The 26,510-nt window shown below is 42.4% G+C and overlaps 1 protein-coding gene and 1 pseudogene across 2 annotated transcripts in view; both read left to right on the top strand.

Annotated features, from left to right (window-relative positions):
• LOC126629089 (putative receptor-like protein kinase At3g47110) overlaps nucleotides 1–26,510 on the top strand; it is a 169,721-nt gene that overhangs the window by 45,130 nt on the left and 98,081 nt on the right. The gene's annotated exons all lie outside the window — the stretch shown is intronic.
• On the top strand, nucleotides 24,042–24,148 carry LOC126630868 (small nucleolar RNA R71; annotated as a pseudogene).

Below are 26,510 nucleotides of genomic sequence, written 5' to 3'. Positions count from 1 at the left end.
AGTACTTTTCAAAATGTTTATCCCTTGATCATATCTCATATATATATATATATATATATAAGCCTTTTCGTAGACAGTCCGCAAAAATGAACGTTAAGCGCACCTCTTGTATTGTTAATAAATTTTACTCAATTTGCTCATTTGATGGTTTTGGTAGCCCAAGTATCAGGCCGGGTAGCCCAAGTATCAGCTTCCCACACATTTTTCTTTATTATGATCAACAAATTGAATAAATTATATGAAAACAATAAACATAATTAAATAGGAGCGTACGTAAAACTAGAAAATGTGTGCATCCTTATCAACAATAACATCATGATTATTAAGGATTTATTTATTTCTTGTCAATGTCATGAGACAACATGGAGTCATAGACGGGGCAATCTAGTCAACAACATGCCGACGTATCGAGATGACATCGATTTAACCGCGTATTTGCAATGTCGCAAAATGCCTTGCAATTTGCAACAGTATTAACTATGAGAGTACTCACATGAGGGCAACTGCAGGAGAAACTTGTCAATGTACCATTTGCATGAACCTTCCTCTCCACTAGAAAAAAACTAGCTAGCGAGTCTTTATGTTTTACTTTTTTTTTTCCGGGTGATGCTACATTTATCATGTTTTTCATATCATATTTGTTCTTCCCAATACGAACATTTAATAAATAACGTTTAAGTCACATTCTACTATCTATGATAACGCTATTTGTTTTTTTTTTCTTTTCAGTTTTTTTTTTTCACTACATCTGCAAGCTCGACATGACTTTTTAAAGAGCTAATTAAGAAGAGCAATGATATACTTACTAAAGTTTTCATACTACATTTGTACCACCTTGTTAATAAATGTACGACTCACCAATACACGTGGTCTTATCCTATTAAAGAGGTGATACAAATATAATATGAAAAATGTAGTAAGAGTATATATATAGCATTTTTGACGAATTATTGCAAGTGCCAAAGTTGTTTGTTGTGTTCCCCAAACCGTCAACCACGGCATGCATGCAGAAACCAGCTGTGGGACCTAATTCGGACGCTAAAATTGGCTCCTTTCATTGCGTCAACTTACTGTTACATAAATATCCATAGTTTTATTTTGTAGCCTAGCCAAAATGGAGTTCTCAAGAAACTTTATTTTCGGGATTTTATTTAGATTTCAAATCCATTTCCAGGAAATTTTGCTAGATTTGTCTCCAAGGTGTGGGAACAGGGGCCTTTTAATTACCCTATTCATTTTTCCAAGCAACTGTAAAGTTGCCTACCAAAGCCCAATAATCCACATTCCCTTTCTTTTCCACCACTTTTTCTTTCCTCTTTTTGTTCCACTTCCGTGTGTTCCCTCTTGCTTTTATTTTATTTTAATTTTTTTTTTCTTCTCTTTCTTTCCCACTTTTTGTTCCACTTCCGTGTGTGCTCTGGCCACATATTCCCTTAGTAGTTCTTTGGCATGAACCAGCTTGGAAAGCAGATTGCAGTACACATCAAGGTCCCGGTCCACACTTCTTTTGTCAATGTTTAAGGCTCCACATAACTGTTGAACATAACCAAAGTGTAAATGCTCAAACATTGCTATCATCGTGCAAGGCCATTGAATAATTGACTCCAATTTTTTTGTTTGTTTTTATTATTTCCTTTTCTTCTTTTTGTTTGAAATTGATCCTAAAGCAGATTTAACTACATACTAACACAAGGTAAGGTAAAATGCAACCATTTTAACACAAAAACATCACAAAGACTTTAGAAATAGATGGTATAAATGCATGAAATATATGAGTGATCAAATACCCCCAAACTTACATTTTTGCTAGTCCTCTAGCAAAACAAAACACAAAACAAAACCACTCAACTAAGACTATATTCAACAACTTAGTAGCCAACTTCTCAATTCGATTTCATATATAAGTTCCAACCATGAAATACACTGCCAAGAAGTAAGTAACAAGTGCTCAATACATCATCCAATAGTTAACCAAATTTCCTTCAAACAAAACTTGAAATGTCATGTGTGAGCTAGTCTAGTCAATGCAATTCCAAGCTCCTTTAAATCATCATATGCAAACATATGAGCTTCTCACAAGACATACGCTCATTCGCTCATAAGTTTTGGTTAACGTGTTTCACTCAAGTGATCTCATTGTACATGCCGCCATATGCTTGCTTGTCCACCTAACTCGCTATCGATATTTAAGTAATACCTTGGATCAATAGGACTTTATTACGGTTGTAATGGGGCTAAAGGTGATAGGCTAATGAAAAAAAGGATATGGAAATCAAAAATTTTGAGAAAGTACACTTTAGTAGTTTTCCAACACCTCAATATCACACCACCTCAAATTGAAAGCAAAATAATAAAACCTCGAGCACCAGTTACTCCCCAAATTCAACTTCAAAAGGAAATTTATACTCTACAAACACATTTTCAACAAATCAACACTCTCCAATTTTCTTTTCTTTTTTTTCTTTTTTTTTCTTTTTTTTCTTTTTTAAAGAAACAAATCTGCAAAGCTATGCATAAATCTGCAAAAGCTACATCACCCATCAAATTCACATTTCATTGTATACATATGCTCCATCCATCTTTCTACATAAATGAAACCCCCAAGAGCACAACCCATGTAATACTTTCTCAAAACAATAAGGAATCGATTTCTGTGTATGGGCTCAACTCCAATATCGGAGCATGGTAAAGAGATGTGGCTAACAAAGAAATGGCTTAGTTAAAGGCTCAACGGGCTACTATGGACACACATAGCATATAAGGTAGGCACGAAAGGCTCAAACGATCCAAAGATGGCCTCTATCACTTCCAAGTTATTACATGAATTGATTAATGAATCGAGAAGTAAAGCAAGTTATAGAGATACATGTACAGTGAGATCATACGCACAAGAAGGAATGAGATTGATGCATAATGGTTCAATCATGTATAGGCTCAAAAACTCACAAGGTTTACATAATCTCACATGATTCATATATGAAACGCTAAATCATGCTCAAGTTTCACATTGACAAGACTAGGCACATTTATTTTTCAAGTTGATTGCTGGAAATCACAGTTAACACAAAGACAACGAAAAGAACTTAGACTTCTTGAAAGTAAGAAGGAAATTAAGATCAAATCTTATCATTGAATTGAGAAGTAGCTACAAACAACAACAAAAATGCAAAAACTTTTTTTTATTTTTTTATTTTTTTTTATTTTTTAACAAGAAGTAAACTAACGAAATATATTTCAACCCCCAAACTTAATTATAGCATTGTCCCCAATGATAATGAAAGGAATTTTTAACAATAAGACATAAAAATGGAAGGAAAGAAATACAAAATGAAATCAATACACATAAAGAAAAGGAAAGAACACACCAATTTGTGTAGGCGAGGAGAGCAGCAGTAAAAATGCATTTTTGTTCCATGGTAGAATTCCAAATCATCCCCAAACTTGTTTCAACACGTCCCATAATGCATAACAAATGTGTGAGTAACCCGTGGGATTAAGAAACTTTGCAAGAAGTTGTGGTAGAGACTGCAAAATCATTACCTGCATAAGGGAGCAAAAGTAGGACTTAGACACACAAACCAGAAAACAAGAGAAAAACAGAACAAGAACATTTAAAATTATTCAAACTAAAGATGAAAGATAGAAAACTTGGGTTGCCTCCCAAGAAGCGCTTTAGTTACTGTCTAGAGCTAGACATTATGTTGGCAGTTTGATTCAAATAACAGGTGCCTTCAAAGTGATGGAATCCTTAGCAAGATCATATGGAGACTCCTTGTATAACTTCAAGCGATGCCCATTAACTTTGAAGACAAAACCAGTTTGCATGTTTTGGATATTGTTCGGGCCCAAAATGTCAGTTTGGGCCGAGTATAGAATCATTCTCGGCCCGGAAGGATTGGCGACAAGGGTGCCATGGATCGTTCAGTGCGTGGGCCTCCAAACCTAGGTTGGCTAGGTCATGATGCAAGACAAGTCGAGTCCTGGTGCAATAAGGAGTCTCGGCAGGATTAATAACCCGAAAGTGAATCCGGCTCAATTAAGGACTAGGTTCTCAATTATAGTGAAAATAGGACTGGTCGAGTTGGTGTTTGATCAGGAGAATGAGACCTAGTCCGAGTAGGGTTTTAACTCAGCTTTAAAGGGATTCAGTGCTATAAATAGAGGAGGTTATGCATCATTCAAGCCCCCTCGAATTCAACACACAACTGCCCTGCGTAAACTCTCTCAACAATTTGAGATTTTTATTTTCTCTCTTCGCTGACACATCTTCCATTGGCATCAACAGCACTGTGAAAGCAACCGGTGATATCTTAAGTCGGCATAGATAGCTCTGTCATCGTAGAATCAACCGGTCTCGCAGTATCTTCCGTTGGCATCAACAACACTGCGGCGAGGATGGTTGGTTACCTATCCAAGTCTCGGTCGAGAAAGATTTCTGAATCCTTATTGATTGAGGTCATCTCATTAGCGTTCTCGACGAAGTGAGGTGTTACAGTTTACTGAGCTCGGCGCATTGCACGTCGAGTTATTTTATGATTGGATACTCCCAAGTGGGATTTAGAGTTCGGCATTCAGACGGCCGAACCACGTTCACTGTTAAGACTTATATTCGCTTTGAGTATTTGTGCCCTTACACTTTGGTGTTGATTCGGCGAGAGTTTACTCTGACGAATAACATCACTGTGACCAAATCCGACGACGGCGATTCGTGAACTTCGTAAGAATAGTAACCTTGTCTTCAGGTTCGAGAACCCAAGAGGCCGAGACGTGTTCCTTTCTCGATCGCAATCGTAAAACGCAGAAGTCAGCCGCGCACCCAACGCAACATCAACCAATTTTACTCCTCGGTCGAGTTCGGCCGAGGAGTTGGCACGCCCCGCATTCACCGAATGACGTAGTTAGCTTATAGATTATTCGGCATGCGCGCAGGCTTGGTCGTTTTTAGGGTCAACATTTTTGGCACGCCCAGTGGGACCCAGTGCTAAACTACGAAGTTCATGCCAATTGAAACACGATCGGTAAAAAAGAAAACAGCTATGGGAAAATCAACAGCTGATTTGCCAATTCAGAACATAGGACAAATTGTGCCACAGGCGCAAAATCCCCTTAGCGCAGTGACACTTGAGTCCACAAGCACGACTCGTCGAGAAAGGGAAGTTAATCTCGACGGTCAGCTCCGCAGTCCAGAAGTCCCTAACAGAAACACCTGCGTTCTCAATGAAGGGATAATGGAGGATTGCGACGAGGATGGTGGTGAAGGATCCGACCCACCAACAAGATCATTTATTCGAAAACGACTTGACGAGCAGTCTCGGACGGTCGAGCAGACGTTTAGTCGAGGAATCGATAAACTGCATGACGTGATACGCAGTACCAATGAATAGCAAACCAAATTGCTGGAAATACTGGTTAGTAAGGTCAGTGAGGGCAGGTCTTTCGATCTTCTCCAGCACTTACCACCAAGAAATAATCCGTTACCAATTGTACAGGCCGAGTCAATCCCTGCTCAGCTCAAACAAATTGACTTGGAAAAATGAGGAGGATTGAATAGTAGGTCAGACGGATTCGACCAGAGATAGAAGCAACACCCGTTGATATGATTGAAGTTCAGCGAATGATCGACTCGGCCATGAAAAAAGGGCCGAAGTTCCTTAAATTTATCCATCCATATCCGGCTTATGTGGAAACGTTCGGATACCCTAAAGGTTTCAAAATCCCAGATTTTAGCCTTTTTACCGGTGAATCGTCCCTATCTTCGTTGGAGCATGTGGCTCGTTTCACCGCGTAATGCGAAGATGTTAATAGTGACTTTCATAAGTTACGGCTGTTCAACTTTTCATTGACCGGCTCGACATTTGCCTGGTATATCAACCTCCTTCCTAATTCCGTCCAAAACTGGGAGGAGTTGGTCGAGAAATTCCACGAGCAGTTTTATCGACCAGGGATGAAGATGTCAGTCTCTTCATTAGCAAGGATGGCTCAGGCATCTGATGAGTCGCCAATGGATTATCTTGCCAGATTCAAATCAGCCAGGAATTGGTGTCGGGTGCCTTTACCCGAAGTCGAATTTGTTAGGCTTGCTTTAAACGGCCTTGATGTGGAATACAAAAAGAAATTCTTAGGGGCAAACTTTCGAGATATGTATGAGTTAGCCCAGCATGTCGAGCAATACGACTATTTGCTTCGAGAGGAGAAGATCTGGAAATCCCCGTCCCGAGGGACGATTTACAAAAATCCCACGGCCGAAGGTGAAGAGTCTCAGTACGTCAGCGTGGATGCGGCCGAGATAGTCATAGATAAACCATACATTTGCAAGGCATTGACTCAAGTCAATTCTAAGGATGCCAAAATTCGCTCGGCGACAGAAGGGATAGCGATAAACTTCAAAGGTTTATACCTTCGATATTACAAAGGCCGAAGCAATTTTTGATCAGTTGCTATCAGCAAAGATTATCAAACTTCGGCCAGGGCATAACATTCCCACGGCCGAGAAGCTTAAAGGAAAGACATATTGTAAATATCATAACTCGACCAAGCACGCCACAAACAATTGCGTCGTATTTCGTGATGATGTCCAGAGCTGGATCGACAATGGCAAGTTAAAATTTCCTGAAAAACGCATGACGGTCGATACAGACCCATTCCCTGCGGTAATAGTTGGCATGGTAGACGCTCGTTTGCCTAAAAGTAAAGGGAAAGAGAAGATTGAGCTTGCACCAGTGCAACACATCATCAAGAAAAACGCTCAACCCCGACTCAAGATCGATCTATTTTCCAATGCACCACCTACTGAATTCTCAGGACCAGCAATAGTTCAATCCATGTCAACTTCCAGCGATGAGGAAAACGACGGGCCGGTAGTCTTGTGCAGTAATTGTAAAGCACGCGTCATGTTAACCGAGCCTAAGGAGAAGTTGCATCGAACGTCGATACCTCGACCACAATCGACGATCTCGACAGCACCGTCAAAGAAACCAAGTGAAGGCCAGCGCATCAAAGTATTCGAGAGACTCAGCCCTAAGCAACAGACAGATGATTCTACCTCGGTCAGACGACGTCTTGATTTTGACGCACCATTTTATAACGAGGAGTATTATTCACGTAACTCCAGCAGCTCATGTTCTTCAGCGAAGCCAAGAAGTTTTAAGCCTCCTGAACCACGTGATCAACGTTGGTATAGCTATAATTCCCCCACTGGCATGTATACCGTGCTGTCCAAATCTCAGAAACGTCAACATCAGCGAATAGATTGTTTTGCTCGACGACAGGTGGCCCAGCCTGTTTCGACCACTAAATGGCAGCCGAAAGGAATGGCAGGGAGTGGAGATGATCGGCCAACCCCAACAATCATGGCGGAATTACAAGGGCAAAAGGAAACCAATCGAGACTTCGAAACTACCATTGAAACAGCCGAGAAGTGGATCAGACTTCTTCTTCGGCCTGGCGAAATGACAGCTCGTTTCGAGCAATTTAAGAAAGAGGCCAAAAGCCAACTGCCTCCATTGCCGCCAAGAGAGCCCATCGTCAAAGTACGGCGAAACCTACATCCCCCATTCCTCGACGAATCATTGGAATATATGAAAGAGTTTCACAAGAGGTATTCCGCCAATGATTTATATGGGTTGCCCAAGGCGTGCCAAGAAGCTCTTAACCAACTTGTCCCGATGCCGACCAGATCATCCAGAAAACCATCGATCCGGCGATGAAAGCCAGATTCCAGCACATTCGAGAGGCTAAAGTTCTCAGCTTCGAGGTCGATCCCTACACAGACATTGACACAGCCGAGCTCCCTTTCTCTCTCGAGGACCTTCAACACCTTCGATACCATTTCGAAGTCTTTTCGGCGGTTTCCTTGTTCGGTTTGACGGCCGATGAGATAAAACGGGTGGAACGATTGGATGCTTACTTGGACACCAGGAACGCCCGGATCGCCTATAAGGAACGAGATCGCCAGACACGACAGGAGCAGACCCCGACGCTAGATGTATGTAAGTCCAAAGACAACAGTCACCAAAATACGGCGTCGAATTGTGTGACTCAAGCGTCTGACCATGTTGAGACACACGGCGAACTGGATATAGTCCTCTTCACTCAGGAGGAAGACGACCAGGATCTAATGGGCCCTTCAGTCCTTGAAAATATGGAAATCAGCATGGTCCATGTTCTGCCTGTCGAATTTCAGCAGACCACACACCAGCCAAGTTTCTTGGACGACGATGTGGTCGCCGAAGAAGCGACACAGGTTGATTTCGTCACTCCTGAGGACGAGCCCACTAACGGTAATGACAAGCTTAAAACAGCCTTGGACATCTTGTTTCCCAGTCCCTCCTCGGCCAACCTTCAACATTTAAAACCGTTGTATGTCACGGCCCATATTGAAGGTTACCCAATCTCCAAGATTTTCATCGATTGCGGAGCAACAGTCAACATCATGCCTGTATCTATAATGAAGGCCTTACGACGATCCCAAAGATGAGTACCCAATGCCAATTTCGTATTTGTTAATTGATGCTGCAGCGAATCATGCGATCTTCTATTTTATGGATGGACATGCCGGGTACAACCAAATTTTCATTGCCGAAGCCGATGTCCACAAGACTGCATTTCGCTGCCCGGGGGCACTCGGCACATATGAATGGGTTGTCATGCCATTCGGCTTCAAGAACGCCGGTGCCACATATCAACGAGCAATGAACACCATCTTTCATGATTTAATTGGAACTATCGTCGAAGTTTACATCGACGATGTTGTAATCAAATCTAAATGCAGGCATACACATTTGGACGATCTCCGACAGGTTTTTCTCTGCATGCGTCAGCACAACCTCAAAATGAATCCTGCCAAATGTGCCTTCGGCGTGTCAGCCGGTAATTTTCTAGGCTTCCTCGTGCATCACCGTGGGATTGAAGTGGATGACAATAAGGCACGCGCAATCATCAATGCCCTACCCCCAACGACGAAGAAACAACTCCAGTCCTTACTCGGTAATATAAATTTTCTACGCCGATTTATCGCTAACTCGATGGGTAAAATGAAAGCGTTTTCTACGCTTTTGAAACTCAAGGACTCAGATAAATTCATGTGGAACGATGAGCATCAGGCGGCGTTTACACAAATCAAAGTCTCTTTCACGAAACCACCTATCCTCGTTCCCCCTCGGCGCGGTAAACCTCTTAAGCTTTATATCTCGGCGGCCGAAGAGTCCATCGGCTGCCTCCTCGCGCAAGACAACGACGCCGGACGAGAGCAGGCTATTTTCTATCTGAGTCGAAATCTCAACCAACCAGAGATCAATTATCCCGCCATCGAGAAACTGTGCCTAGCCTTATTTTTCGCAGCCTCCAAGCTTAGGCATTACATGCTCCCATTGGTCACCCAAGTCATTGCTCAGACCGACGTCATCCGCTACATGCTCACTCGACCAATCGTAAAAGGCTGAATTGGGAAGTGGACAATGACGTTGTCCGAATTTAGCTTACAGTACGTGGCCCAGAAAGCTGTTAAAGGCCAGGCACTAGCTGATTTCCTTGCTCAACACCCTTCCTCATATGGTTTTAGGGGCAACGACGTCGACATTGGCATGGTTCAAACACGCGATAGCCACTAGACGATGTACTTTGACGGCTCAAGTACTTCATCTTCAGCTGGCGTTGGAATTGTCATCCAATCCCCAAGCCACGATTGTTGGTATTTTTTGCTCAAACTGGATTTTGAATGCACCAATAACCAGGCTGAATACGAAGCCCTTATCATCGGCCTTGGAATCCTTCATGACTTACGGGCGACCCGTGCCCTCGTCCTTGGCGACTCTGAACTTATGATCAACCAACTTAATGGTTCTTTTAGATGCATGAGTTGTACCCTGACACCCTACCACATGGTCGCCAGCTATTTAGCCTAATCCTTCGACGATATTACTTTTAAACAAACGAATTGGCTCATAATACCGATGCAGACGAATTGGCTCAAATCGCCTCCGGCGCACAACTCCTGGGGGCAAACTAGGCCGAGAAATACCTGTGTTACGACAACTATACCCGGCCCTGGTTAACCAACAAATTCTTCAGCGCGACAACGTGATACGCACAAGAATCATGTCCTTACCTTCATTGTTAGATCGAGACGACCTTATAGATGTTGTCGCCGTCGAGGCAAAGCCAGATGATTGGAGACAGCCCATTATGCAGTATCTCGACAATCCCAATGGTAAACACGGTCGTAAGACAAGAGTTCACGCCACGAACTATGTCATGTATCAAAATGAGTTATACCGAAAAGGCGAGGATGGTTTACTATTGCTATGCCTCGGCCCCTAAGAGGGTGCTCCGGCATTCACAGAAGTCCATGAAGGGGTTTGCGGAGCTCATCAATCCGAATGAAAAATGCTATGGCTACTTCGACGACACGGCTATTTTTGGCCAAGAATACTAAAGGATTGTATCGAGTTTGCACGATGATGCATACAGTGCCAGATTCACGGGCCTATATAAAGGGTCCTGGCCGATGATAGGAGCATATTTATGCGACTTAATTGGCTTGTTCTCGTGCGTTTACGTTGTGTTTCCTTAGTTATTTTAGCGTTTAAAGTCATTTTCGTATGTTTGTAGGTCTTAATAACAAAGTTGGCAAGAAAAGTGCATTTTGGTGCATTTTGGAGCAATTTTGGGCTGAAATTGATTGCATGCACTTGGAGACATGAGGATGGACGTTTTGGGAAGATTAGAATGTGTGCAAGTGTGTGACCTACAACTAGAAAACATCATAGCTTCCATGTGATGGAGAACATGTGTTGATTGTGGCTGAAATGATGAAGCATGTGTGTGCAAAAAGGAAAGGAGAAACATGGACAGCCAACAAATTCGTCAAAAATGCCTGTGCAGATTAGCTAACTTTGGAAGCATGTTACGAACAGCTCAGAATGAATGAGAGAATGAGCCTTATATTTCTGGAAAGCTACGGATGTCTATTTTCTGGAACAATTTACGGATTATTAATATCATTTTTCTAGAAGAAGTTATGGGCATTATAACACTGAAAGGTTCAGAAAAGGGCTAAGCAGATTTGACTTATAAAATGAGAAAGTAAAGGCACTTGTTTTGTGTTTTGCTTCGTCATCAACACTCAGCAGCAAATGGGGTTATAATTGCACTCATTTGGCTTTGGAGCAAGTGGAAATTCACAGCTAGAAAGAGAAGACACACCCACATGCAAAGGAAAGGAGAAACATGGACAACCAACAAATTCGTCAAAACTACCTGTGCAGATTAGCTGACTTTGGAAGCATGTTACGAACAGCTCAGAATGAATGAGAGAATGAACCTTATATTCCTGGAAATCTACAGATGTCTATTTTCTGGAGCAATTTACGAAGTGTTAATATCATTTTTCTAGAAAAAGTTAAGGGCATTGTAACACTAAAAGGTTCAGAAAAGGGCTAAGCAGATTTGGCTGAAATGATGAAGCATGTGTGTGCAAAAGGAAAAGAGAAACATGGACAGCACACACCCATGCAATCTGCACATGCAAGGAATTGAAGTGGTCATCTCCTTAGCCTATAAATACATCCACCATTCCCCTTCCAAAAAAAAAAAAGAGGCTTGATCCATCAAAAGAGCTTTATTCACAAACACAAGTCCCTTGCCTTGAGCTCCATTCCATTTCATCCATACATTCAAACACATCTCCATACATTTCCATTTTCCATGTCGTGCAAATCCATTCTATCCATATATCCATACACATCCTAGACACTTGTGCTACAACAAGGTGGTGAAAACAAAGGTCCTTGGCGTTTCAAGCTTGGAACTTTGGAGCGTTTTAGGTGTACTTCGTTCTTGCTTTCAATGTCTACTTTGTTATTTTCTAATTTTGTTGCAATTATGAGTGGCTAAACCCCTATTTAGTTAGGGGGAAGTTTGAAGCCATGAACATGCTTGAGATTTAAATTGATTTCTTCCAATTGTGATTTGATAAGTTGTGATTGCAATTCAATTATCTATTTTATTCATAACTGATTCTTTTATGTTTATTAAGGATGCATACTTAGTTTTCATGCATGAATTAGTGAAGGATGCACACTTGTGCTACAACAAGGTGGTGAAAACAAAGGTCTTTGGCGTTTCAAGCTTGGAACTTTGGAGCGTTTTAGGTGTACTTCGTTCTTGCTTTCAATGTCTACTTTGTTATTTTCTAATTTTGTTGCAATTATGAGTGGCTAAACCCCTATTTAGTTAGGGGGAAGTTTGAAGCCATGAACATGCTTGAGATTTAAATTGATTTCTTCCAATTGTGATTTGATAAGTTGTGATTGCAATTCAATTATCTATTTTATTCATAACTGATTCTTTTATGTTTATTAAGGATGCATACTTAGTTTTCATAACTTGTAAATGAGTTTCACCTAATCGTTACAAGTTTATATTCATGAGTAGTGAAGGTTGTTTATCACAATCGCGTTAATTGAATTCTTGGCATAAGTTTCATGCAATTCATAGTTACAAGTGTTTCGTCAATGCTTATGATTTTCATAGAACTTAATGATTCTTGCTTGTATCTCTATTATGCAATTCATGTAGGGAACTTGTGGGGAATGCTTTGGGTTGTTGTATGCAATCATCCAATTCAATGAAATTAGGAAAATCTGAGGATTAATTTAAGCGTACCTAATTAATCTGGGGTGTTGAGCATCATAGTTTATTGAAAAGCAATTGGAAATCAATTCATATACAAGTGTGTCATGTGTGAAGAACGGACCTCTAACTAATCCATCCATCATCTTATTTCTTAAATTCGTTTTACAATCTGCCTAGTTTTATAACTTGTTTATTTGTTTCAAATTCATCAAAACTAAAATCCCCCGTTTACTTTCTTGTTTCAAAGTGTTTAAAATCTGTTTTGTTTGTGTTTTAGAGTGTTCTGAGTCAAGTCAAAACCCAAATTTCGTCCAAAGTTGTGTTAGAGTCAGAAACTGCATAGTTTGTGTTTTTAGGCAGTTTTGAGTGTCTTTAAATTATTCTGAGTTTTGTGAACCTGTTTTGAGTTCTTTAAGTCTATTCAAACGTTTTTAACTTTGTTTTTATGTTTTTGAGTTAGTTTAGAGGTTTTAGCAAGCCCTCCTAATCCCCGGTTTAGAACGATCCCTACTTGCATTATTACTACAATTTGACAACAAGAGGGTTTAATTTGTATGTTAAGTAAATTTTCGCATCAGCCGAATCATTGCATTCGGTCATTAAACCATGGCCGTTTAGAGGATGGGCCATGGACGTGATCGGAAAAATCACGCCATCTTCCGGGGCTGCCAAGCACGCATGGATAATAGTAGCAACCGATTACTTTACTAAGTGGATCGAAGCGAAATCATATACCGAGCTAACATCTAAAGAGGTTTGTGACTTTGTGGAGGAACACATTGTGACTAGATTCGGCGTACCAGAAACAATCATAACCGACAACGGCATAATCTTTACAGCCGAAAGGTTTAGAGAGTATACGGCAAGTTTGAAAATTCGGCTTAAACAGTCTACACCATATTACCCACAAGCAAATGGGCAGGCCGAGGCAAGTAATAAAGTGTTGATCGGCATTCTCGAGAAAATAATAAAGGAAAGGCCCGGTATGTGGCATTTAAAGTTGAATGAGGCTTTGTGGGCATATCGAACATCACCCCGATCGGCGACTGGGACAACCCCGTATGCACTAACCTACGGACACGATGCAATGTTACCAGTCGAGTTAAGCATAAATTCGTTGCGATTAATTGAACAAAGTAGTATGTTCAACGCCGAATATGATCAGTCCATGAGACAGGAGTTAGAAGATTTGGAAGGAGTGCGACTTGATGCTTATAACTTGCTGGTGGCACAAAAACGGATTGCAGAGCGAGCTTATAATCAAAAAGTACGACAGAAAACATTCGGCGAGGGTGAATTGGTTTGGCAAACGGTGTTGCCCGTAGGACTAAAAGACCATAGGTTCGGTAAATGGTTGCCAAATTGGGAATGGCCGTTTGTTGTGCATAAAGTATACGGCAAAGGGGCATATCATCTTAGAGACCGGACCAGTTTAGTTCACAAATTACCAATCAATGGGAAGTTTTTGAAGAAATACTATCCTGTCACATGGGAAATGCGGGAATAGAAAATCAGTTCATTAAGATCGATAGAGTATACAAAGTGAGCTGGTCGACCAGTTTACATAAAAGTCAAAATAAATTCAGGGTGAAGAAGGAAGAAGAGTGCCGAGAAGGGCCTTCAGCTCCAACCATCGCACCTCGCCCATTATGACGTCGGCCTGCCGGTTCTTCTTGTCCAGTTTTAAATGCTCGACCCGTTTTATGCTCGCCGCATACTCGGTTAAACAAGCTTTGCCGTCCGACTCGAAGTCCTTAGCAAGCTCGGAAGCAATGGTCGACCTTCGTTTCGCCAATTTGGCCATTTGACGGTCGAGGTCGGCCAAGGCCTCTCATTTTGCCTTTAAGGCATCAATCTTCGGACGGAGAGCATCTTGGACGGCTGTGGCAGCTTGCAAGTCTTGTTCGGCTTTCAGGGCATTCTTGAAGATACTAAAGGTCGCCCGAACCCGCTCCAGGGTAGACGACGCCTGAACAATAGCCTCGTCGCTCAGTTGACCATCGTCTCCAAGGTCGTTTAGACATGCACCGAGCAAATCAAGACCTTCGCGTTCGAGTACTTGTGACGCCGAGAGAGACAAGACCTCTCGCAGCCGAGCTAGAGCAGTTGAATCAGCAGCTTCAGTCGCGGTGGCCGAAGGACCAGCCCCTCCAGTAGTGCTGGACAAGAGGGCTTTGAATTCGACTTCCCATGAAGCCTGCACACAAAAATCAAGTTAAGCTCAAAGAAATCATAAAAAGATAGCAAGAAGGTTTCGTTTTAAACCTGCCGAGAGGAGACTTCGGCCATGTCTTAAGGATCATTGCTCGAACCTAAAGAACTTAATGGCCGAGCCCAGTATCTTAGATTGCTTCTCAGCTCACGCGGCCGATGGAGGTTATCTACGTTTGATGGCCACTGAGGCAGCCAAGAGACATAGATAACACCCTTCGGTGCATAGAATTTTCGATGAAAAGATTGTACAGGCACCTGACAGTTAGTATTTTCCTGGTTTAGAGTTCTATAACAGAAAAAAATCAAGGAAATGCGGCAGAGGGTACTTACGAAGGCCGAAGTGGCCTCCTGTGGAGGAATATTGAGGTCCTGGTCCTGAGGATGAACGGACGTTTCCATCGTCGCCTCTAGCTCTCCAGCAGGTCGTTTGCCACGGTCGGCCGTAGAAGGGCCGACCGGGACAGCCGCTTCAGACACAGGATTGAGGTCTTGGTCCTGGGGAGGAGCGGGCGTTTCCATCACCGCCGCTGGCTCTCCGGCCGGTCGTTTACCACGGTCGGCCGTAGGAAGGCCGACTAGGGCAGCCACTTCGGACACAGGAGGAGGTTGACGACGGGAACGAGGACGACTCGCCAGAGGAGCTTCGTCGCTCCCCTCACTCTCTTCCAGAACGAAGATCGAGGGTTTTGGATTTGCAGAAGAAGTTCTCTCAGTCGCAGGGACTGCCGTTTCCAGGACAGGTGCAGCCTCGACCGATGGAACAACAATTGATGTGCCAACCTCAGAAACAGGCCATGCTTGGACTGTTTTTTCGGCCGAAATTGGCCGTTTCTTGACCATGACTTGGGCGATGGGAGGAAGAGGGGAAACGCTGGGAGTCGTCACTCCTGTAGTTTGACTAGAGATGACGTGAATCTCCCGTTCCCCTTTCTTCGCCAACTTGTTGACCCGCTTGGCGGGTCGAGGAGTTTCGACGGTCGGCTCGGCTTCCTGACGAAACCGTTTGCTCGGCGGGACCTGCATATCAGTTTTTGCCCTATTTGAGGTGACCAATTTTTTCTCGGCCGCAGCTGCAGCAACCATCTTCACCTTTTTCAGCGGCTGGCTGCCTGAGAAAATGAAAGCAAATCAGCAAAGCAGATTCGTAGTTCACAAAGTTGAAGAAAAAGGTAGAGATAAACCTTTACCCTGGGCTTGAGGGGCAGAAGCCTTCTTAGGTCGACCGCCGAAAAGTTTGTCCAAAAAGGTTTCGACCGGAACACCAAAAAACTGATGGGTATACTGTTCCCACCAGTCACCAAAGGTGTCAGTGCAAAGAGATTCTGGAGTGGCCGGTCGAAGGCGGAATTTCTGGCACCGCTCTTGGAACTCATTTTTGGCGTCGCTACACTCCTTCTCTAAAGAGCCAGTCTAGCGTTCGCGGCTTAGGACGGACAGTGAGGAGAGAAGGGGGATCAGGCAAACTTGGAGGTAGCCAAGTTGCCGAGCAAGGAAGTTTGGATGATACACTTCCCAACTCGCTCGGCGACCCTCACAGCCGAGAGGCAGATCGCGGGCAAGCACGAAAGACCCCTAGGATTGACGAAGGTCAGCATCTTCGTTCGCGCCCCACGCTGATGTAGGAAGTCTGATCGACGAAGGGTATTCCCGATGACGACAGACCATGAATTCGTCATCAGAAAGGTCATCGAGAGCGAAAAAGTATCTGAACACTTCTTCGGCTTGGTGATGGGGGATTGGCCGGAAAGCCAGTTGAGGGCCGAGCGGTTCCTTGGGCGAGAAATCAGCAATCGTCGGTCGAAGAGGAGCAAAGTAGACCTGTAACCAAAGTTGGAAGACCCAGAGGGGACCATTCTGCTGCGGGTCGACCTTATCCAGGGTCGTGTCAGCCAAACAGCGTAGGAGATGGGCGAGAATGGCCGGGCTGAGTGCCAGAGTGTGACCACTAGCTAGGGCTTCGGCCACTGGCATATTCTCGACCAGACACTTGTTGGATTTGGTACAACAGATAAACTTGTTGTACCAGTAAAAGAGGAAGGCCTCGTGCTCTCCTTCTCGCAGCGCCTCTTCTCCTCGGCCGACAAAATGGAGGTAGAGGGTGTTATAGTTGAAGAAGTTCTTGTGAAGCTTGTGAATCTCTTCTTTTTGGGGTGTTTGGCCATCAACGCTTAGTGTCTCAAGGGCCCGTTTGTCGAAGAACGTTCTTAAGTTAAGATTCGACGGGTACCCAGAAAGGGCAGAGTCGACTGGGATTCCAGTCGGGGAAGTCCCCAGGATGGTAGTAAGATCGAGGATGGTGGGGCCAATGGGGCCGAGAGGAAGGACCATGGTGTTGGTGGCCGAACACCAGAAGCATAAGGCCGCTAGGAGAAACTCCTTGTCCAGAATGACCTCTATGGACGAGAGGTGAATGGCATCGTAGATGCCCAGGGCCTTCCATTGCTCGCCGAAGAGCTTTTCCATTCGTACAACCCAGGCTGCCCAGGTTGTAGTGGTCGAGGGCCAAAAACCTTGAGGTCTCGCCACATCCCACTTCGACCAGTCGAACCATTGTAGCAAGGGCGATAGGCAGTGCTCCTAGAGAAGTCCAGTGATGGTTGATGGCACAGCCGCTTTAAAGAGAGGACCCAAGATCTGATGAGGGGTACTCATGTCACTCTCAAAACGGATGGTCTTGATTAAACTCCGATCGATGATTTTCTGGCATTGGTCACACTCCTTAGAAAGCTTGGAGATAAAGGAAGCCATGGATAAAGGTTTGAAGGGATGACAAGAAAAGAATTTCTGGGTTAAAGGTTGAAAACGAAGACCTGGAAAGAAGAAATGCACTAGAGAGCAATGGCAAGAAATTTTCAAAAATTTTGAAAGCGTAAAGTGCAAATGAGAAAATTTCTGTATTTATAGAATTGAGAAAAGAAGGGCAATCGTTCGAAATGGAGGGTAAAATCGACCAAAGAAAGTGCTAATCATTACGAACATTCAGGAGGTGCAGTTGAGAAGACTGAGGGTCTCAGGTTTTGGGGGCGCACGATTGCTTGTGGCGGCGAGATTTATGGCGAAAGATGTTTTGACGTCTGCACGATGACGAATAGCTTGCGGATCGAGGTAGCGTGGCTATGTTCAGCAGTCAGGTCATGATGGCATGACGGTTCAGGGAGCCGCACGCCTTAGATGTCATTATTAGGGATTGGCCGAGTTAAAGGCTGCCATGTGATGTGTTGGTTAGCAGGATCAAGATCGTGCAATCGTGCTCAATAAATGCGCCTTAGAAATAGAGTACTTGGGTTTTGAGTATTAGATTTGCTTCTTCAAGGCCGAAACTCGACCAAAGAATTCAGGCTGAAGACCTCAGAAGCGAGGGGGCAATGTTCGGGCCCAAAATGTCAGTTTGGGCCGAGTATAGAATCATTCTCGGCCCGAAAGGACTGGCGACAAGGGTGCCATGGATCGTTCAGTGCGTGGGCCTCCAAACCTAGGTCGGTTAAGTCATGATGCAAGACAAGTCGAGTCTTGGTGCAATAAGGAGTCTCGGTAGGATTAATAACCCGAAAGCGAATCCGGCTCAATTAAGGACTAGGTTCTCAATTATAGTGAAAATAGGACTGGTCGAGTTGGTGTTTGATCAGGAGAATGAGACCTAGTCCGAGTAGGGTTTTAACTCAGCTTTAAATGGATTCAGTGCTATAAATAGAGGAGGTTGTGCATCATTCAAGCCCCCTCGAATTCAACACACAACTGCCTTGTGCAAACTCTCTCAACAATTTGAGATTTTTATTTTCTCTTTTCGCTGACACATCTTCCGTTGGCATCAACAACATTGTGAAAGCAACCGGTGATATCTTAAGTCGGCATAGATAGCTCTGTCATCGTAGAATCAGCCGGTCTCGCAGTATCTTCCGTTGGCATCAACAGCACTGCGGCGATGACGGTTGGTTACCTATCCAAGTCTCGGTCGAGAAGGATTTCCGAATCCTTATTGATTGAGGTCATCTCATTGGCCTTCTCGACGAAGTGAGGTGTTATAGTTTACTGAGCTCGGCGCATTGCACGCCGAGTTATTTTATGATTGGATACTCCCAAATGGGATTTAGAGTTCGGCATTCAAACGGCCGAACCACGTTCACTGTTAAGACTTATATTCGCTTTGAGTATTTGTGCCCTTACACTTTGGTGTCGATTCGGCGAGAGTTTACTCTGACGAATAACATCACTGTGACCGAATCCGACGACGGCGATTCGTGAACTTCGTAAGAATAGTAACCTTGTCTTCAGGTTCGAGAACCCAAGAGGCCGAGACGTGTTCCTTTCTCGGCCTCAATGTCAGCCGCGCACCCAACGCAACATCAACCAATTTTACTCCTCGGTCAAGTTTCGCCGACGAGTTGGCACGCCCCGTATTCACCGAATGACGTAGTTAGCTTATAGATTATTCGGCCTGCGCGCCACGTAGGCTTGGTAGTTTTTAGGGTCAACAGATATCCACAGCCCCATGAAGATGGACCTGTACAACACGATATGGACCATTCCAACGTGATTTGAGCTTTCCTGGGAATAGTTTCAATCTCGAATTAAAAAGCAAAACCTTCTGACCCGGTTGAAACTCTTTATGAAGAATGTGAGAATCATGAAATTTCTTGGTCTTATCCTTGTAAATCTTTGCATTCTCATAAGCATCATTCCTTATTTCTTCCAGTTCGTTCAACTGCAGCTTCCGCTTCTCTCCAGCTGCCTGGTAGTCAAAATTGAGGTGCTTAATAGCCCAATATGCCTTGTGCTCAAGTTCCATAGGCAGATGGCAAGCTTTCCCATACACCAAACGAAAAGGAGACATCCCAATTGGTGTCTTATAAGCTGTCCTATATGCCCACAAAGCATCAGTAAGCTTTAAACTCCAATCCTTTCGAGATGAACTGACAGTTTTCTCAAGAATCCTCTTGAGCTCACGATTAGATACTTCAACTTGTCCAGATGTTTGTGGATGGTATGGGGTGGCTATGCGATGGTGAATATGATACTTGGCACAAAGGGAAGCCATGGTGCGGTTTAAGAAATACGTACCTTCGTCACTGATGATAGCACGAGGTACTCCAAATCGGGGAAAAATAGTATTCTGCAAGAAACCTAACACCACAGAACTTTTGCATATTGGAGAAGCTATTGCCTCTACCTACTTAGAGACATAATCAACCGCCACCAAGATGTAAAGATTGCCATGTGAAGAAGGGAAAGGTCCCATGAAGTCTATACCCCAAACATCAAATAGTTCAATCACCAAAATACTTTGTTGGGGCATCTCATTTCTCTGAGAAAGATTTCCAACTCTTTAACACTTATCACAAGCCTGGCAGCATAGGTATGCATCTTTAAATAAAGATGGCCAAAAGAAACCACTCTGTAAGATCTTGGCCGCTGTCCTTCTTGGTCCAAAATGACCACCACATGCATAGTGGTGAGCAAACTTCAAAATGCTTTCTTGTTCTTCTAAGGGGACACACCGACGAATGATTTGATCTTGGCAATGCTTGAAAAGGTATGGCTCATCCTAAAAGTAATGTTTTACAGTGGAGAGGAACTTCTTCCTTTGTTGGTAACTGAACTCTGATGGTATTTCTCCAGATGCCAAATAATTTGTGATGTCAGCATACCATGGTACTTGATGAGTAATCGCTAGAAGTTGCTCGTCTGGAAAGCTCTCTTGCAGGGGCAATGAATCTGCCTCATCAGTGCTTGCATTTACTAATCTTGAGAGATGATCCGCCACAACATTCTCACGTCCCTTTTTATCCAGGATCTCCAAATCAAACTCTTGCAAGAGAAGGACCCATCGAATCAATCGTGGTTTGGCCTCTTTTTTAGACAATAAGTACTTGAGAGCAGAATGATCAGAATACACAATGACTTTAGCACCAATTAAGTACGATCGAAACTTTTCAAGAGCAAATACCACTGCAAGTAACTCTTTTTCCGTAGTGGCATAATTCAGCTGAGCATCATTCAAAGTGCGGCTGGCATAATATATAACATGGGGGAGCTTGTCACGTCGCTGACCAAGGACAGCACCCACAGCGTAATCGGAAGCATCGCACATGAGCTCAAAAGGAAGGGTCCAATTTGGAGCTGTTATAATTGGGGCTGATGTGAGAAGATCCTTCAATTTGTTGAAAGCATAATGACAATCTGCATTAAAATCAAAACAAGCATCTTTAGCAAATAAATTACAAAGAGGACGACTAATTTTGGAAAAATCCTTGATGAATCTTCGATAAAAACCAGCATGTCCCAAGAAAGATCTCACATTCTTCACAGAAATTGGTGGTGGTAATTTGGCGATCACCTCAATATTTGCCTTGTCGACCTCTATTCCTTTGCTTGAAATTAGATGTCCTAGCACAATGCCCTGCTTAACCATAAAATGGCATTTCTCCCAATTTAACACAAGATTAGTCTCCCTGCATCTTTCCAAAACCAAAGACAAGTTATTCAAACATATATCGAAAGAATTACCAAAAACAGAAAAGTCATCCATAAAAACCTCAACAATATTTTCAACCATTCCAGAAAAAATACTCATCATGCATCGTTGGAAAGTGGCAGAGGCATTGCACAATACAAATGGCATTCGTCTGTATGCAAATGTACCAAAATGGCATGTAAACGTTGTCTTCTCTTGATCCTCAGGGGCAATTGGAATTTGGTTATACCCTGAATAACCATCTAAGAAACAATAGAAAGAATGACCAGCTAGTATCTCGAGCATCTGATCAATGAATGGCAGCGGAAAATGATCATTTCTAGTGCTGTTATTGGGCTTTCTATAGTCAACACACATTCGCCATTCGGTGGTCATCCTTGTAGGCACAAGCTCGTTGTTATCATTCTTCACCACAGTAATACCAGTTTTCTTTGGAACAACCTGAGTTGGGCTCACCCATTTGCTATCCGAGATTGGATAAATGATACCTGCATCGAGTAACTTCATCACCTCAACTCTTACAACTTCCTTCATGATCAGATTTAGATGTCTTTGAGCTTCAACAATTGGTTTAGTTTCAGCCTCCATAAAAATCCTATGCATGCACAAAGCTGGACTAATGCCTTTTATGTCAGCAAGTGTCCACCCCAGAGCATCTTGATACTTGCGAAGAACTCTTAGTAATTTGTCTTCCTCCGTGTCATTAAGATCAGCAGCAATAATAACAGGCAAGGTCTCATTCACCCCGAGATGAGCATACTTGAGGTGGCTCGGCAGTAGCTTGAGCTCTAACTTCGGAGCTTGCTCACTTGAAGGAAAAAGGGGCTGCTTAGGCACTCCAAGGCTTTCATAAACATGTCGCCACTTTGGATTATGAATTGGTGTACTATCCAATGCAGCAATGACGTCCACCACATTTTCTTCCATAGATAAAGTAGCATCATGGTTGGTAAGGCAAGTTAACAGCTCATCATTAGATGATCGTGAGGCAAAGTTTGCATGCACAATCCCATCCAAAACATCAACACGAAAACACTCTTCAAGTTCGAGATGACGCTTGATAGCTTTAAAGAGTTTGAATACAACTGACTTTCCTTGCACTCTTAAGGTTAAAGTACCTACTTCCACATCAATAAGTATCCGGGCGGTGTCCATGAACGGTCGGCCTAAAATGAGAGGCACTTCCTTGTCTTCCTCCATGTCAAGTACAATGAAATCAGCTGGGAGATAGAATTTATCCACTTTAATAATCATATCTTCCAGAATACCCAAGGGATAAGTCACGAACCTATCTGCCAATTGAAGACTCACAGATGTGGGCTTGAGTTCTCCTTCACCTAATTTTTGAAAAACAGAATAAAGCATAAGGTTAACACTTGCTCCTAAATCAATCAATACTTTATGAAAATCAAGACTACCAATAGTACAAGAGATAGTGAAACTCCCCGGATCTTTCTTCTTGGGTGGTAGCTTATGTAAGAGGACAGCACTGCATTGCTCAGTTAAAATCACCTTCTCGTATTCCAAGAACTTTTTCTTTTTAGAACATAGCTCATTCAGAAATTTGGCATATGATGGGATCTGTTTAATAGCATCTAATAGAGGCAAATTAATTTGAACCTTAGCCAACGTCTTCATGAATTCAATGCATTGTTGATCCTTGGAACGTTGTTGCTGTCGTTGTGGAAATGGCAAAGGTGGCTTGTATGGTGGCTTGTCAGAAGGTGCAAATAAACTACCAAGGCCTTTTTCCTTGTTTGCATCAAAGTTGGGTCGAGATTGCACTTTGTCACTTGCACTAGGATCTGGAATACCTGCTGCAGAAATAGCCTCTAACCGAGACTTTGCAGCTAACGGTGCACTTTCAGTAAGCTCTTATTCTTCCACTTCGGCTTCATGGTGCACCATTTTTCTGTTGTCATACCTTTTGCCACTTCTCAATGTCCGTATTACTTTGCAATGCTCCATCCCTCTTGGATTTTGCTCAGATTGGCTCGGGAACTTTCCTTTCTCTCTTTCATTGAACATGGTAGCAAGCTGTCTAACTTGAGTCTCCAAATTCCCCACTGATGCCGTGAGATTCTGAATGCTAGTTTGTGTGGATTGGACAAAATTGTTGGTGCTATTAGAGAGAGCGGACATATGTTGAGCTAGCTGTGACATTTGGTCTTCAAGAGATGGTTTCTTAGTCTCACTAGTTGATTGGTAAGACTGTTGGTATTGACGTGGTTGTTGGTTGCCACCCCAACTGAGATTGGGATGGTTCTTCCACCCAGGATTATATGTATTGGAATAAGGGTCACTTCTGGGTCTAATGAAATTATTCACCATATTCACATGCTCTTGCACAAGCTCAGGGTAGCTATCCTTGTTGGGGCATTGAGTGATGTCATGAGTTGTCTCACTACAAATGATGCAAGCTTCTTGGGCATTGGGCATGGAAGAGACCTGCATTAAAGCAGCAAACTTGGCATTAAATTTTTTTTCCATTTTAGCAATTTGAGCAGAAACATTAGGAGAACTCTGAGAAATCTAAAAAACTCCCCTCTTTTATGTTTGTTCTTCTGTCCATTGTTGGGACTCAGAAGCCATCATATCAAACAACTAAAATGCTTCCCTTGCAAATTTCGACATTAACGACCCTCTAGCAGATGCATTCACTTGACTCTTGGTGGTGGCATTGAGACTATCATAAAATATGTTCATTTGAAGGTTAGAATCAAACCCAGCATGAGGACATTTTGTGTACATCTCATTATACTGTTCCCAAGCTTCATGGAAAGACTCATTTGGCTTTTGAGCGAAAGCCAATATCTCTTTCTTGAGTGCAAGAGTCTTGGAAGAAGGAAAAAACTTATTGAGAAATTTTTCTTGCAATTCTGTCCATGTTGTAATGCTATTGGCAGGCAGAGAATGTAGCCACGCCTTGGCTTTGTCCTTCAAAGAGAACGGGAACAAGCGTAACTTGATAACTTCAGAAGAGAAACCTCTGATTATGGTGTTGTCACATGCCTCAATAAAATCAGCCAAATGCATGTTGGGATCACTGTTTGGCAACCCATGAAAGGATGGCAATATGTTGAGGATGTGAGGTTTGATTTCAAAGGTTGTCCCATCTTCCACATCTGGATATATAATGCACCTTGGCACTGCATTGATTCTCGCCGCCAATGAATTTCTTAAAGGTTGACCTGCTGCAGGTAAGGCTAGGGCCATGTGTGCAACTGGTGCCAAAGGTTGGAAAATAGATGTGCTGCTCTCAGGATCACAGAACAAATCCTTAAGAAAAGTATCACCAAGGTTGGAATCTTGTGCTAAATATTTTTCTCTAGCTAACTTCCTTGCACTTCTCTCTGGTTCAGGGTCGTAAGGAATAAGCACTTGATTCTTGGACCTTGTTCCAATCACCATATACTACACCTGAACAAACAACAGAAATATTAAGCCACAATAAAAATAAAAGTAAAATAAAATAAAACTTAACAGAAACTAACTAAACAACAAAAAGGAAAAGAAAGTAAGTAAACCTAGATGAATCAAAAACACGGTTTATGCAAATTGGCAACCACTAGTTAGTTAAACAAAGATAAAAATCTCACACCACACATCCACTGCACTTAATCAAAGATCGAAACTCAACTAAATTAATTGCTGTTATTTTTTTTTAAATTTAATGATTAATAAAAATAAGACATAAACATAAGCATAAGAAAAATAAACACAAAAGCTCGGGAACTGTTGGCACAGTCCCCGACAACGGCGCCAATTTCTTGATGGCGATTTTACCACTTGTAAAACAAGGGTTAAACCATAGAAAATTCTTGCAAGAGAACAAGTGTTTGTAGTATAGAATGGCTCAAGCAAGGTCGATCTCCTCAGAGACTGATATAAACAATTTACGAGTTTTTGTGTATTTAACTTATTTAACTCTAAGAACTACACTAATTTGACGAAACTAAATACTACTGGATGTAACTTAAACAAATATCTAAAATGGGAATTGGCTTATAGGAATAGTGATCCAACTGAACAAAACAAGTAAAAATATAAACTCAAGATAATACAATTAATTTAAGAAAATTAGATTGACAAGGTGCTAGAGTTCAACCTTTACCAACAACACTCCTACGTAGCTCTTCCAATTGCTTAAGTAATCGAAAACACATATGCTTTGAAGGTTGGGTTTTCCTTGTGTATGTTTTACTTGTGACATTCAAGTTAAAACGCATACCACTACATGCAATTTATCCATGACATTTGGATTAAATATAAACATAATGATTCATTAATCTTGATGAAAATCCCTTTGTTAAACCATGTAATCCCTAAGAGTATGATATTTACCTTAGGAGAAATTACAATCCTCAATCACAAGAAGCATAACCAATTTTAACGTGACATTTATTCAAAATTGCATCCAATGACTTTTCTAAGCATCCTAATGGTGATCAATCATCAAGACACATAGATAGTTTAATTTAGAGATTGAAAATATCAAAGCAAGCATGTAACAACACTTAAGTAATTGAAAGAGAAATCTACGAAATCATGTTGCAGCTCATGGCCTCACTCTAGCGAAAGGAAATTAGTTACACATAATTATTTGAATACATAAGAAATTATCCATGAAGAATCAAAGAAAGAGACAACCCTTTTTTACAAGGAGGTTATCTCTTGATGCTTTCCAATCCTCCTTCCATGTGGAGCTGCGGCTCCCTTATTTTTCTGCTATGTTACTCGCTGCTTCTTTTGCTCTCTGCCTTCTGCCTTTCTTCTCTGCCGTGCTCTCCCTCTCTGGTTCTCATCATTTCTCTCTACCTTCCCCTCTGTTGCTTGCCGTGTGTTGCCTTAAACAAAAGGCAATGATTTTTCAAAGCACCAAGGCCACAAGTGGAAGACCAACCAAACTCCACTTCATAGTGGGTACCCCATGATCTCCTATTTTCTACCATCTTTTCTTTCCCACATCCGTGTGTTTTCCTTGCCTTTAACCAAAAGCTTCTGTTTTTCTAATGCTACAAAGGCCAAATGAGTGGGATTGAAAACCCCATTGTCTGCCGAGTGATGATGACAAAGTAAAGCACAAAACAAGTGCTATTACTTTCTTATTTTTATTAGCCAAATGGAGTGGGCAGATTTGGCCATAACGTTTAGTAGACCAAAAGTCCTTAGATTTCAATGAATGAGATGT

This window comes from Malus sylvestris, chromosome 7 (assembly GCF_916048215.2).
Source record: "Malus sylvestris chromosome 7, drMalSylv7.2, whole genome shotgun sequence".
Taxonomy (NCBI): Eukaryota; Viridiplantae; Streptophyta; class Magnoliopsida; order Rosales; family Rosaceae; genus Malus; species Malus sylvestris.
This window is presented reverse-complemented; position numbering and strand designations above follow the sequence as displayed.